Raw genomic sequence first — 14106 nt, 5'->3', positions numbered from 1 at the left:
CTGCAGCAGCAGCTCCTTAGCTGTACTCAACGGGTGGCGTAGTCGTCCAACATCTACCGCTGATACATCGCCGCTCAGTTTGACTCCCTGGGCACGGAACGGGTCACCGCCACGAGACTACAACCCTCAACAGATCCGGCTCCGTGTAAGCTCCCGCGTGCGCAACGCAGCGCGACACAGGCCCAGGGGCGCGTCACTTTACCATGAGGTTCCATGTTGAACTTCCATTGACCAGTATGAGAGAGTGTGAGAGCAATAACACCAAATTTAACACACCTGTTCCCCATTCACACCTGAGACCTTGTAACACTAATGAGTCACATGACAACTGGGAGGAAAAATTACTAATTGGGCACAATTTGGCCATTTTCACTTAGTGAAACTCACTTTTTTAATGTACTCACTTTTGTTGCCAGTGGTTTACACATTAATGACTGTGTTGAGTTATTTAGAGGGCACACCAAATTTACACTGTTATACACGCTGTACACTGACTACTTTACATTGTATCAAAGTGTCATGTCCTCAGTGTTGTCCCATGAAAATATATAATAAAATATTTACAAAAATGTGAGGGGTGTACTCACTTTTGTGAGATACTGTAAGTATTCACCTCAAGAAAAAATATTTAAATGCAAAACTTGGAAAGTAAAAAGAGAAAAAAAAGACAAAAGAAGAGCCAAATATAAATATCTGACGTGTATATAATAATGGACAAGATACCAATATTTTATAGTAAACGTCCAAAACCCCATTGTTCATTTAACCCCCTTGGCGTTGTCATTCTGACATAAATCAGACCACAAGGGCAAGTTGTAAGATAAATAACTAAGCTTGTCCTGCAGTCAATAAAATGTAATATCTTGAAATTGCGCTCTCTTGCTGAATCTGAAAAGATATCTGTTTAGTCACTATATCTGCACACTTTGCAATTTCCACAGTTTCAGGCGCCCTTTTGAACCAAATAGAAATGTTGATGTCGGAGGAATATGATGACCGTTTACCAACATATCACGTAAAGTCTTGCTACATTTAGCCGGTCTGAAAGAAATTGGGAAAGTTTAGTGGTTGAGCCCCAATTGTGACATCACTCATGTGTAGCTTTGCCCCCGTGATGTCACAATTAGGTTCCAATAGTGATGTCACGGAATCCTTGGTTATAACCAGCGATTTTGCAGTGATATCCTTTGTCTGGAGAGGCTGATTGTGCACTACACATTAAGCGATATTCCTCCAGGCTGAAATGCTGTTTAGACTAGTTCTAATTCTCAGCGTGCTATTAGCATCTGCGGAAAGTGCTCCCATCTTTATCCGCAACCATCCGTCAAGAGCGCAGATCAGGATCCCTGCAGGTAAGTGCATTACCAGATATACTCTGACTCTTAACTCCTTGCCTCCGCAGCCAATTTTCGTTTTTGCACTTTTTTTTCTCCTCCACTTCTTCCAAGAGCTATAACTTTTTTTTTGTATTCGTATAGCTGTATGACGACTTGTTTATTTTTTTGCGGGACGAGTTGTAGTTTTGAATGACATTCATTTTACCATTCAATGTTGAATTGGGGAAAAAATGCAGCTCCGCCATATTCTTTTGTTATTTTATTTTTACGGCATAAAAAGTAACTGTCGTTTTCATTTTTAGCATAGATGAGACATAGAGCATTAATACTGTTTTCTCCTTACTGGATACACTCACTACTACATGTAGCAAAAGGTGCCCACAAGAGATACAGGGGATAATGGTGACTTCTCATTAGTCAGTGGAGTTCTTCTTTAATGTCTATTTTTACTTTCTAGGTGACAAAGGAGACCTGCACCGTGGTCCTTGCTCAGCAGCATGCGGTAAGCAAATCAGAAGTCAAATATGTTCTTCACATGTAACATTTCACATCCGGCCCCAGAAACCATTGGGATCCATTAATAAGGCCAAGGTTATGAGAGTCAGACTCTGCGTCATTAGGGGTTCTATAACTTTTCTTATGTGACCGGAGGTCACATGTTTCATGGATTGGAGAAATGTTCCTGTCTTGCTTGTAATTTAAGGTGTCATCTCCCATCGTGTTTGTTCCCTATTTCAGGAATATAAAAGAACAGATCTCTGTATTGTCCATTATATAGTGATATGACGTCATGCATCATTTTTCCAGACTAAATACCCCTCTTTTTAATAGTCATATTTGGTTCCTCATTCCGCCCATTCCATGTATTTGGTTTCTACTTCTGAACACATTCCAGCTCTGGTTACCTGATCACTTATGTTCTCTCTCTTTTTAGTGCATGGCACCGTCCCTCCAAAAACTTCTGAGGATACAGTCATTAAGATTGTTATAGCTGCTGCCATTCTCTTTGTCCTTGCAATATTCATTGTTGCCATTGGTGTCATCTATTGGTAAGTATAGTAAGGTGATTTATGGGCTACACAGGAGTTTGTAGAGGAAATGTCACATCTTCAGGTTACTCCAGTATTGGGAATATTTTAATGTAGACTTCTTGTGGCTCACACATGTCACCCAAAGGTTTGTGCCCTGTGGGTAACTGATGGATATAATTTATACTTTGTAGGGTCTCATGCAGGCATTAGGTATCGTTAACACAGTCAATGTGGTTTGGTCCAAATCAGTGCAGTTTTATTGCTTTCATAAAACTCCAATGATTCAAAACCAAAAACAGCCTCTTCTGGGCATAAAGGTATCATAGCAAATAAACAGTTCATTTAGCAGGGTACATATTTTAGAGCAGGCTCACCCATACCCAAACAGATTATCCCTTCTCCCACAGAAAAGTTCATACACAGAAGAGATCCCACCAATCTTGATATCCCCTTCAGCCCAAACTCTGGTCACAGTTCACACTGAAAAGGCTGTAGCTTCAACACGGTTCCCTGCAGCTCCAGCACACAGACTGCTCAGCTTTCCAAGCTGACCCATGCAGTCTTCGTTCAGAGAGAGATCTCAGCACGTCTCTCTCTTAGCTATAGGTCACATTTTGGCTGACTCAGCTCCAGCACACTCAACGCTGCTTCATCTACCAGACTGACACACCTAGTGAACACAGGCCATGGTTTTAGTAAAACATGCTAGGCTAACCCTGTCCTTAATTTGTGATTTACAATGTGACTTTTATTTTTGCAATTTTATAGCTATCTGAAAAAGAAGCCAATGAAAGATGATGAAAGCCAATATTGCGCCGATGATTTTAAAAAGAGCAACACCAAACTAAATGGTAACTATAGCTTGACAAATCTGACATTAAAGAAGCACTCCAGCTAAATATGTATTGTGTACTCCAGCTAAATATGTATTGTGTAATCCCTTCTAGATATATCAGTGGTGTAGGGTACAAGTGATAAAATACTTACCATTTGCCATCTTTTCTGGTTTCCAGCGCAATTCTGGTTGTCTTCTGAACCATACGACCGGTATTCAGCTTTGTCAGTCACACAGCATCTTATGTGTGGCATGGTAACGATTTTCCCAATGTAAGCCTATGAGACTCAGAGCGAGGTTCCATATGCTTACATTGAGACAGCAACTTCCAGTCCACACATAAGAAAGACATTGTGATCGCCAGTCCAATTTACAGTCACATGATTCAGCAGAGGACTGGAGCTGAGCTGTAAACCGGAGAAGACAGCGATCAGTGTTTTACCAAATACACTACACTACTGATGTGTGCAGAAGTGATTAGCAATATAATTTAGCTCAGAGTGCTTCTTTGATATTGGCAGTTATTGCCGGTTTTTATATTACATGGAAGCAGTCCGCATTGTAAAGTCTGTTACTGACACTGAGGACCTTCCGATTTGTCTTCTTCAATGTATGAACTGTATTTAATAGAAAAACAACATTATAGAAAAAAATTATCTTGTTAGAAAATGATCCGTAGACAGAGTAGAAACATAATGGAAGCTGTTATTTTAGAAATGTTGATTTCAATGTTCTGTGTTCTAGGAAAACATGAGGACTACATAGCAATCACAATTGATGATTTTCGTCATGGATCCAGGAATGAACAGATAGATGTCCTCTCAGGACCCCCTGATGTAATAACCAATATCAGCCCAGATGAGGATGAGGTCACCTCCTCTAACAGTAAGTTCTCAGGGTTTTTACGAAATATATTTAACAGAAAAACAAACTAACATATAAATAAAAAAAATGGTCTCCTATAGGAACTTGTCAGTGAATGAACCGTTAATATACTAGTAGTCAGAGAGGCTCAGCCCCTCTATTGTCATAGCTCAATGTACCATTCTAGAGGTTTTAATAACATATATACTGATAATCTTCAATAATTTTTTTCCATTACAGATCAGGAGGTCCAAACAACTATTACAATTGAGGATGTTCCTCATGGACCTGTGGCTGAAAAGGGAGACGTCCTCAAAGACACCAAAATCACCATGGCTCACCCCACTGACCCCACCAGCAGCCTTGATGAGAATGTGGTCATCCCTTCTGATGGTAAGTTTCAGAACTATTATAAGAAATATATTTAAAGAGTAATAAAACTATTTTTTTAAATAATATAACAGTAAAGTCCAAGATAATAAATCTACTAATATATAGTCTGAGAGTCTGCACGTCTGTAGAAAACATACTTTGCAGAGCAGGCCAGTGAATACAAGGAGAGACTTGACAAACCTTGGTGCTGCCCCCAGCTGGCATTTCCCCATATCGTTGTAGTTGACTGACAGGTCTCTCCCATATCTTAATTAGGGTAGACCTGTCAATGAAGTGCAACGGCGCAAGGAGAAGCCGTCTGGGAGCAGCGTCTTACCAGTAAAGACTCTCACTTTAGTCCCCAGGAGGCTCTTCAAACTATATAGAAGTTATAATAACCTGTAAATGTTAATCATTTTAATCATATAGAAGCTTGCATTTTATTAAATCTTTTTTCAATACATTATGTTTCAGGAGAATTTGACATCTTCTGTACTTCTAAAGACATTATAGTGCCGCATAAGGCCGGTATAGAGGAGATGAAAGAGTCCCAGATTAAGCCAGACTTAAATGATTACAAACAGACACCTCCATCTATTCTGAAAGGAAGTCAAATGAAAAATAAAATCAAAGGGAAAACAGTTTATTTTGAAGAATCGGATAATCGATATGTTTACTCATATGATTCCGAGTCCTCACAACCTGGATGTCAAATAAGATATTTCCGAAACTAACAAGGCTGGAAAAAAAGTGAGTGTTTTTCATATCTCAGCTCAAATATTAGCAGAAGATCATCTTTCATTTCTTTCAAAAGGACTTAGGGGCCCAATTTGTCAAATCTTTTACACCAGTATTCTGATGTAAAAAGCTTTGAACAGTCACAAAATTTTGCCGAATCTCCAGGCTGCAGTAAAATATTGTGACTTCTGGCATTCTCATGCCATTTTTGCCCAGTTCCGACAATGTGCCGGAGCTTGGGCAGGATGGGTGGCATGGCAAATACTACTTGTCAAATTCATGTTAATCGGCGGTGTTTGCTAAGCCACGAAACACGCTCACCAGAAGTGCACACCAGTAGTCCGACACTCCTGAATCATGAATCGGTGTATACATCTTCAAGAATCAGGAGCGTCTGACTTCAGTGTGCCTCCTCATCAAGACAGGTGCAAAAAAGTTGTTTTAAGAGTATTGTTTGAAAAAAATGTGGAATAATTAATTATTGGTGGGTAACCCAATGACGCCAATATTTCATTCACTTCCTAAAATTCTCAAGTCTTTTTTCCACCTTCCATGTACTCCATTGTGGTGGGAATAGGTTCATTCATTAAAAGACTGGAGTCTTGGGTGAGGAAATATTACAGCCACTAATGCGAGAGATTTCAGGGTGCAGTATAGATGTTCTGCAAAAATTGTCTGTTGCTAAATGGTTGATGTGCAATGTTACATCGCTGTATTCCAGCAGACCACAGGATTTAACTATTGCTGCCCTGTCTCATTATTTGGATGAATACAGTGAATATTGCAAAGAAATTAGTTTCTAATTTCTTAAGTTCATTATCTACTTCATCCTATTTTTTTCTCATCAATGGTGATTTTTTCTTACAAACTATTGGGTGGATATGCCCTAAATGGATGAGATGGGAATTTAAAGCTAGGAATTAGTTTTGTATAAAAGTCTATATTTTCTATAGAATAGCCCCGAGATCTGATCTATAGGATACAAACTGTCATTTATATCAAACTGGATTCTGCAATAGGCCCCAGGTTTTGTAATATTAACTAGATTCTGCTAAGGGGATGTTGTGTTAAAAATCAACATCCCCTTAGCAAGTTTAGTCATAATAATCCTTTATTGTTTCTGCAGAAAAATCGAGAAAGAAGGCTCGCTGAGTTCCAACAATGGATAAGGAATCCAGAATGAGGTGACGACTTCATTACATGGTGGCTGCGATGTGAGGATCAAACAACTTGTGTTTAAGCAAAAAGACAGATTCTGGGCTCGGTCTCTGCTCTCACCCAAGAATATGACACTTACCGGACTTTCCGCAGTCAGACATGTTCACGGATAAGTGACTTACCTGCTGCATGAAGAGGCAGATTCCGGGCTTGGTCTCTGCTCTCACCCATGGATATGACACTTGCTGGACTTTCCGCAGTCAGACGTGTTCACGGATAAGTGACTTACCTGCTGCATGAAGAGACAGATTCCGGGCTCGGTCTCTGCTCTCACCCTTTAATATGACATTTGCCAGACTTTCAGCAGCCAAGTGTACTCATGACACAAGTGAGGTACCTGCTGTAAGAAGAGACAGATTCCGGGCTTGGACTCTGCTCTCACCAATCCACAGCCCAAGGGAAGGGCAGTCCTTTAAGCATGGTTCCCTAGAGGTTTCCTCCATTGGGGGTTTTTCCTCTCCTGAGTGCTAAAGGATGACTTTTCATGAGTCCATCAACTCACGATGTGGCCAATCAACATCATCATCATCAAGGTCACATTTAAGACTATTGTCCTGACTTGTAATGGAAACTTCCACACTATGCAACTTGAATAAAGTTAGTAAAGAAGTCAACATATATCATGTGTATCTGAGTCTCCTTATGGAACTTTACAATAGAGCAAAATATGCATAGCACTGGACTACTTTGTATAGTCATTACCATCACACATGGCTGATTATCAACCCCCTTTCTTGCAAACGTTAACTAGGGTACAAGTGGTGTTGTGCTTAAGAACAATATATCCCCTTTTCAACATGCAATCTACATGTATGTCACATGTCTAATGTGGTTCTATGGAAAGAGTTATGGAGCATAGCCCAATTCATATATAGTAGGTGCTAGCTGCTTTATACAGCTGGCACCTGCTTCTAACAACCTGACTTGAATTGCCTCTATTTAACCACTTAGATGCGGTGTCAAAGATAAGACCCTGAGAAGGTCACGCAGAACCACCATCTGTGATCTTTGGTCGAACAGCTCTCTGCTACCCCCTATCCTCTGGGCAATTACACGATTGGCTGACCATTAATGGAGGAGGCCGCAGGCTGATTGCACTAATAGGCCAGTTATCCGGAAACTAACAGTGAGCGCATGGTATATACATCTCCAATGCCAATGTACAAAATATATGTAAATACCTCCGTACCGTCACTGCTATCTCCACTATAACCCCAGTACTACTCACTCGCCACCACCAGTTATGTTTTATACAGGCTGACTGGAGGCCTGGTTTCTGGTACCGTATGGCTTTGAGGCGTGGTTTACAGAGCAAAAGGAACAGAATTATTACATTTAATATTTAATTAAAAATGAGGGAGTTTTTATGAAAAAGATATAAAATATTTAACAAAGGGGACAAAACAATACAGCATATACAGTTACATGAAATAAAAGGTATAAACAAAATAACTTACTACGCCACTCGTCACTCACAGAGTTGAGTCAACTTAGCCGAAGGAGAGCGTTTCGCTTGGGGACATTTAGGAAATGGGCTTCATGAATACACAATGTGTGTAACTTTTTTACAGGAACCCACATCATAATTCAGCTTAATCTTTTATTAGCACCTGAGTTACACCCACACACCCCCCGGTTATGACCTCACGTGGGCCGGGTTGTGTTTTGTTCTCAGTCCTTCAGGATTTTATGGAATTCTCAACTTATGTGATAACTACTCTCCGGATAATCAAAGAAGTTAGAGGTCCCCATCTTATTTTTTATTGGGATTTTACCATTACCCAGAGACCAAACATGACATTGCTGCTGTCAGCGATTTGCCCATTATTGATTTGTGGCATATAGGCAGGGGTTACAGTTAGGAAAAAATATGCGTCTTCTTCCCCTATTATCCCTGAAGTTGAAAAGTTATGACCCATCAGTATCAAATGGATTAAAACTTCCATATTCTACATTTTCTTTCGGCGACATCAACTCTATTGCAGGTGCAATATTTTCCTTACAGGGACATTGCCCCTAAAAAGGACAATGTATTTCCTGGGGACAAAAGGATTCCTGCCTTAATTATCTGTCCAATCTATAACTCTTTGTCTATGCTCAATAGACATCCTCATTAGTACTGCCGGGGTCTTTTGTTCTAAAAGGAGCTTTTGCATGTTAATTAAGATAGTTCACTCTCCTAACTAATTTACTATATGTTAAACTGTGTAATTCAACTACTAAAAGAGATTTGTGAGTTACAAGCCCTTTTTGCTACTGCACCAGAGAGAGTAGAGGAGGGAGGGGTTGGGAATGAATGCCCCTTGTATTAGTCTGACTCTGACTGTCACCTATTTTTACCCCTGCAATTTCGTGTGGTGTAAAGATTTTAATATTTTCTTTTCTATGACAAGCTGTTTTAAGTAGTTTGATGCGGGAGTTAAGTATGTGTGTTTTCATTTAAGTTGCCCTTCGGCCCAGCACATGGAGCTAATAGGTCACCATGGCATTTAGGGTCCCACTGAAGGTAATGCAACTATCATCTTTGAATCTCATTTACAATCTGTGGTTTGTAGAGAAATATGGTTATTTGTAATTATAATAATATACAATTGATGTGTATTGATACAATCTTTTCTACTATTAAGCATGTCTTGTTACAACATGCTATTTGTCCTGTAAATGAATTATTATACAGAATATATTTTTTGGACCTATGGTTGTATACATTTGATTGTATATTTGTGTGAGCTTCGCATTGACCCCTTTTGCAATCACCTGTCTTGTTCCAGAAATAAGCTGTGAAATTTTATATTATCACTTGATTAAATACGTTTATTTGCACGCCTTCTCTCCTTTTTCTTTGTGTAATTCATGATTGGAGTTTTCATGTGTCTGTTGACTATAGTCTCTCAGACACATTTTATGGATTGTATGGAAGTTTCATACCTAATATTGTTTTCTGCGGCTTCCACAGCGTTTCCAATGTGCAATATGGATTTTTGTGCCCGGGACAATGCCTGGCTTTCGCAGCTGAGTCGAGCTCTGGACGAGGAGGGTGATGACACACTTCAGGGGCATACTAAGAAATATAGGGAACTCCTCAAAAACCTGACAAAGATTTGGTGGAATTGGGCCTTCCTGAGCAAGTATGTCGAAAAAAATCTTATACCAATAGGACTTAGGATTCAAATTTTCCTTCGTTTCCTATTGACAATGAGTCCTTTAGAGGGCGGTGGGAGGAGGTGGCCAGTGAGTGCTCGTTAGGATTTTTGAAATTCCTCAGCAAACTCAATACTGAGTCCCTGAACATTATGGAAAGTGAAATGGAGGATTTGTCGGAGAAAATCAAGGACCTATCATCTAGTGAAGCCCTGACTAAATTTAAGGAGGACATTGATAATGACTTAGCCAAAATAGAGAAGGAGATTCAGGCATATAAAATCAAAGAATTTCAATGTGACCAGACCGACTTCCACTCGAATCATGTATATAAGTGGAAGAACAATGATAAGAGAGGCCGTCCGAAATTACGTCCTGACATCAGATTAAAAAAAGACACCCTCATGTCCTCCTTTTAGAGGCGCTGTTGGAGGCTCTATTCCGAGAGGTACAGATGAGTCTGATTCCAATATGTCTAGCATCGGTGTGGTCACTCACTTTAAATCCAAGACGCAGATGCCTAGAGCTCCCTCTAAGAATCCTCACAATAAAGACGACAGGGCTTTACAGGCGATTAATTTGTCTACTCATACACTTTCTCCGGTACATATTGAAGTGCTGACTAAGGGTCTTTCTTTTTCTCCGACTAACCCTTTCTATTTTTTCACAGCCATGAAGGACCTTTACCTGTTCTCCCGCAAATTGTTTTTTAAAAAATTACATACTCAGAAGCTCTCTTCCCCTGTCACCTTTGAAGCAAATGAAATGGAGGCTCTTGAGAACCTTGAGAATCTGGCGAATGAGGTTCCACCAGACCTGCAAGGTGAGTTTCCTCCTTGCACCAGGACCAGATCAATGAGGTTTCCCCCCTGTCTGTGTGTCCTGCGGTTGATATTTTCACCAAATTGGTGATAGAGGACTTTTTGGAGGTATGGACCAAATGCACATATGACAATCCTACACATCAGCTGAGGAAGGCACTCTTTGAAGTGGAACACAAAGCTGATGTTGTCAGTAAACTAGCAGACAAGGGGGGAAACATTGTGATCTGCCTGTTGATATGTATGAGCGGGAGGCATCGCGCCAATTACGTAATCGTGACACCTAAGTGAGACTCCATTCTAATCCTGTTGCCTCTTTCTCTGAACAACTCCAGTCCATCTTTGGGGGTGCATGTGAGCAGGGAATCATTAATAAACAGGTGGTTGATGGACTGATGGTAAGGTTTCCTAAGGTCACGACCTTTTATTTGTTACCAAAAGTCCACAAGGATGGTGCGGTCCCGCCGGGGCGCCCGATCGTGTCCTGCATAGTGGGGTTATGTGAACCAGTATGTCAATTCATTGACTTTTATCTAAAACCATTGGTAGAGACTCTTCCCTCCTATGTGCGTGACTCGACGGATGTCCTGACTGGGATCGACGGCATCTTTGTGGAACATGATGTGTTAATTGTTACTGCTGACATAGAATCCTGTACACGTGCATCCACCATGATGATGGCCTTGAAGCAGTGAGATTTTTTCTGATGTCTACCTGTCGGGATGGCGTGATGAATGACCTTATACTCAAGCTTCTCCGTTTTGCTTTGACTCACAACTTTTTTGCATTTAAAGATGTTTTTTATTTACATGGATGCGGCACTGCCATCTTGTTACAACATGCTATTTGTCCTGTAAATGAATTATTATACAGAATATATTTTTTGGACCTATGGTTGTATACATTTGATTGTATATTTGTGAGCTACGCATTGCCCCCATTTGCGCCCACCTGTCTTCTTCCAGAAATAAGCTGTGAAATTATATATTATCACTCGATTAAATACCTTTATTTGCACGCCTTCTCTCCTTTTTCTTTTTGATATTTTAAATAGTAGTGGACAACCCCTTTAAACCATTGTATGATCTTGGCTACCGTGCTGCTGATGTGACCGCGGGCAAGGCCGCGCTTTGGTATCCATGATCTGGCCCAGCAAGATCCCCACACACAGACTCTATCTTGATAACCGTATCTTTACTTGTATACATTTTTAACATAGCAGAACACAATAAACGACAATCGTAAATGTTCACAGCAATAACGTGTACTTATAAGCTGACCCTCACTGTCCCTACTCACACGTTACCAGTCCTTTACTCCAGAAGGATGTGTCCCCCGTCGCAGGCCTGTCTGTCTTTGCAGGAAGGTGTCCCAGCCAAAGAAAAAAAAACAGGAACAACAAATTTCGCTGAAAGGAGGGAATACTTCGGCCTCTCGCCAGAGGTCCCGCTTACAGTCTCTCTGATCCGGATAGCACCTCTCGTGGATTCCCTTGTGTAGTCCACACTCCAATAGTGGGGAGTGTAACAGCTGAATCCTTCAGCAGTGTGGAAGCTGGAGAAAGCTCTGAGGAAAACATGTCAGATAACAGCAGCCACGTTGAGAGTATCCTCTACGGCACACACGAGGACCGGCACACCATCCTGGTTCTTTTCACAGACTCTCTCAGACTCCTCGCGCGCTTTTTCCTGCTTCTCACTCTGGTCACGTGACTCTCTAGGGCGGGACACAGGAGACTCAGTATTTTTCTCTGTCATCACACCCTGCGCAGGTGCAACCTCTGGCCACAAGGTGGCAACACCATCCTGCGTTATCATTTCTGTCACAGGCTCTATGTCAATTATCACAGAACAGCCAGAGCCGGCCAGCTCACTACACGCCCCCCCACTCAAAGGTTGGCAGACTCTGCCAACGACTGGCTCCAGGGCGGCGATGGCTGTGGATGTGACAGGGGGCGGCTGGGAAGAGGGCCACACATATTGGTCTCTGTAGGACTGTCCTGGAGGTACCCCTGCAGTGGTCCTCGTTGTCCGCCTAACGGGTTGGATCCCCTCTCTCCTATCAGTCACCCCACTCTCTTTCCCAGTCGACATGTCAGTAGAGGAGGTAATCGGTTCAAGTGCGTCAGTCAGACGGACAGGGGTAGGCATGCATTCAATCTCTACATCCCCGGGGTCAGTGTCTCCGACAGTATTAGTGATATCCATCTCTCTAGGTATCACAGTAGGGGAGTCAGGCTGGGAACGGCAGGGGCGCAACATATTACGGTGCAAAGCTCGGATGCTGCCGCTGTCTTCGCCCTGCACTCGATAGACGGGGCCACCGGGGTACGGCTGTCCAATTACTCGATAGACTTCGGTCTCCCACTTGGGCCGGAGTTTCCCTTGCGGTTTCTTTATACGGACTAGGACCAGTTGACCTACATTCAGTGGGTCCTCTTGTACCAGAAGTGGGTCAGTGTGCACTTGATCCTGAATTTGTCGGCCTACTAGCCGGTAGACAGTCTCCATTCTCTGGCAGTGTGTTTGTAGCCAGGAAGGATAGGTACCACAGGTATCTTCTTCGGAGCTAGACAGTTGCAACTCATGGATGTCTTTGCCTGGACGGCCAAAGAGAAGGGTGTATGGGGTGTATCCGGTGACGGAATGGACTTGATTATTATAGGCCCACAGCAGTTCTGAGAGGAATCGAGGCCAGTCGGGCTTTTTGTCTTCAGCCAGTGTCCGGATCAGTTGTAAGAGGGTCCGGTTAAAGCGTTCACACGCGCCATTCCCTTGTGGATGGTAAGGGGTGGTCCTGGACTTCTTGATTCCATACATCCGTTGGAGTTCTTCAATGACTCGCCCTTCGAAACAAGCCCCTTGATCAGAGTGCAGCCGCTCCGGACACCCGTAGATCCGAACGAACTGCTGACAGATGGCCTGTGCAGCTGATTCGGCAGTCTGATCTTTGGTAGCAACAGCGATGGTGAATTTCGTGAAGTGGTCCACCATCACCAGACAGTACTGGTAGCCACTATTCGCCGTTCCGATCAACAGATAGTCCACCATCAACAGCTCGAGGGGCCTCGACGTCTTAATAGTCTGGACGGGGGCACGCTGCTCTGCGGACTTGTGGAGTTCACAGGTACGGCATTCTTGACAGATGTTTTCGACCAGCTTACGGAGCCCCGGACAAAAAATGAACTGCTGGGTCCACCGGAGTGTCTTGTCTATGCCGAAGTGGCCATTCCTCCTGTGAGCTTCGCCCACCATCTCATGGGCCAACTGCACCGGGACGACAATCTGCAAACACTCCTCCAGCATATGGGATAAAAGGGCCCTGCGATACAGGACTCCATCTTTCACGATCAGCCGATCCCATTGGGTGAGCAGAGCTAAGGCTCCGGTCGATAGTTGGGCTCTCACTTCGGAGGGCGGTTTCTCTTGTTTATTCACATACTGTTTCAGTAAGACGTGCTCGGGATCTCGATCTTGAAGCTTGGCCCATTCTTGCTGGGACAGGGGAGATCCCACTACGGCTTCAATCCCTCCTACCGCATACTGGCGGCTATCTTCTATTTGCTTTGCGAGCCGGGCAAAGTCAGGCATCTCATCTTCCTCCAACTCTTCATCCCGGTCCCCCACTGGCGGGGATGATGTCACTCTAGACAGGCTGTCCGCATTCTGATTCTCATTCCCCGCTCTGTATTTAATTTTGTATTGGAATCTGGAGAGCCTGGCCATCCAGCGCTGTTCCATTGCCCCTAG

This window comes from Phyllobates terribilis, unplaced genomic scaffold (assembly GCF_046119375.1).
Source record: "Phyllobates terribilis strain yellow unplaced genomic scaffold, ASM4611937v1 Scaffold_2__4_contigs__length_985480577, whole genome shotgun sequence".
Taxonomy (NCBI): Eukaryota; Metazoa; Chordata; class Amphibia; order Anura; family Dendrobatidae; genus Phyllobates; species Phyllobates terribilis.
The sequence above is the reverse complement of the archived record's forward strand: the minus strand, read 5'-3'. Positions refer to the sequence as shown.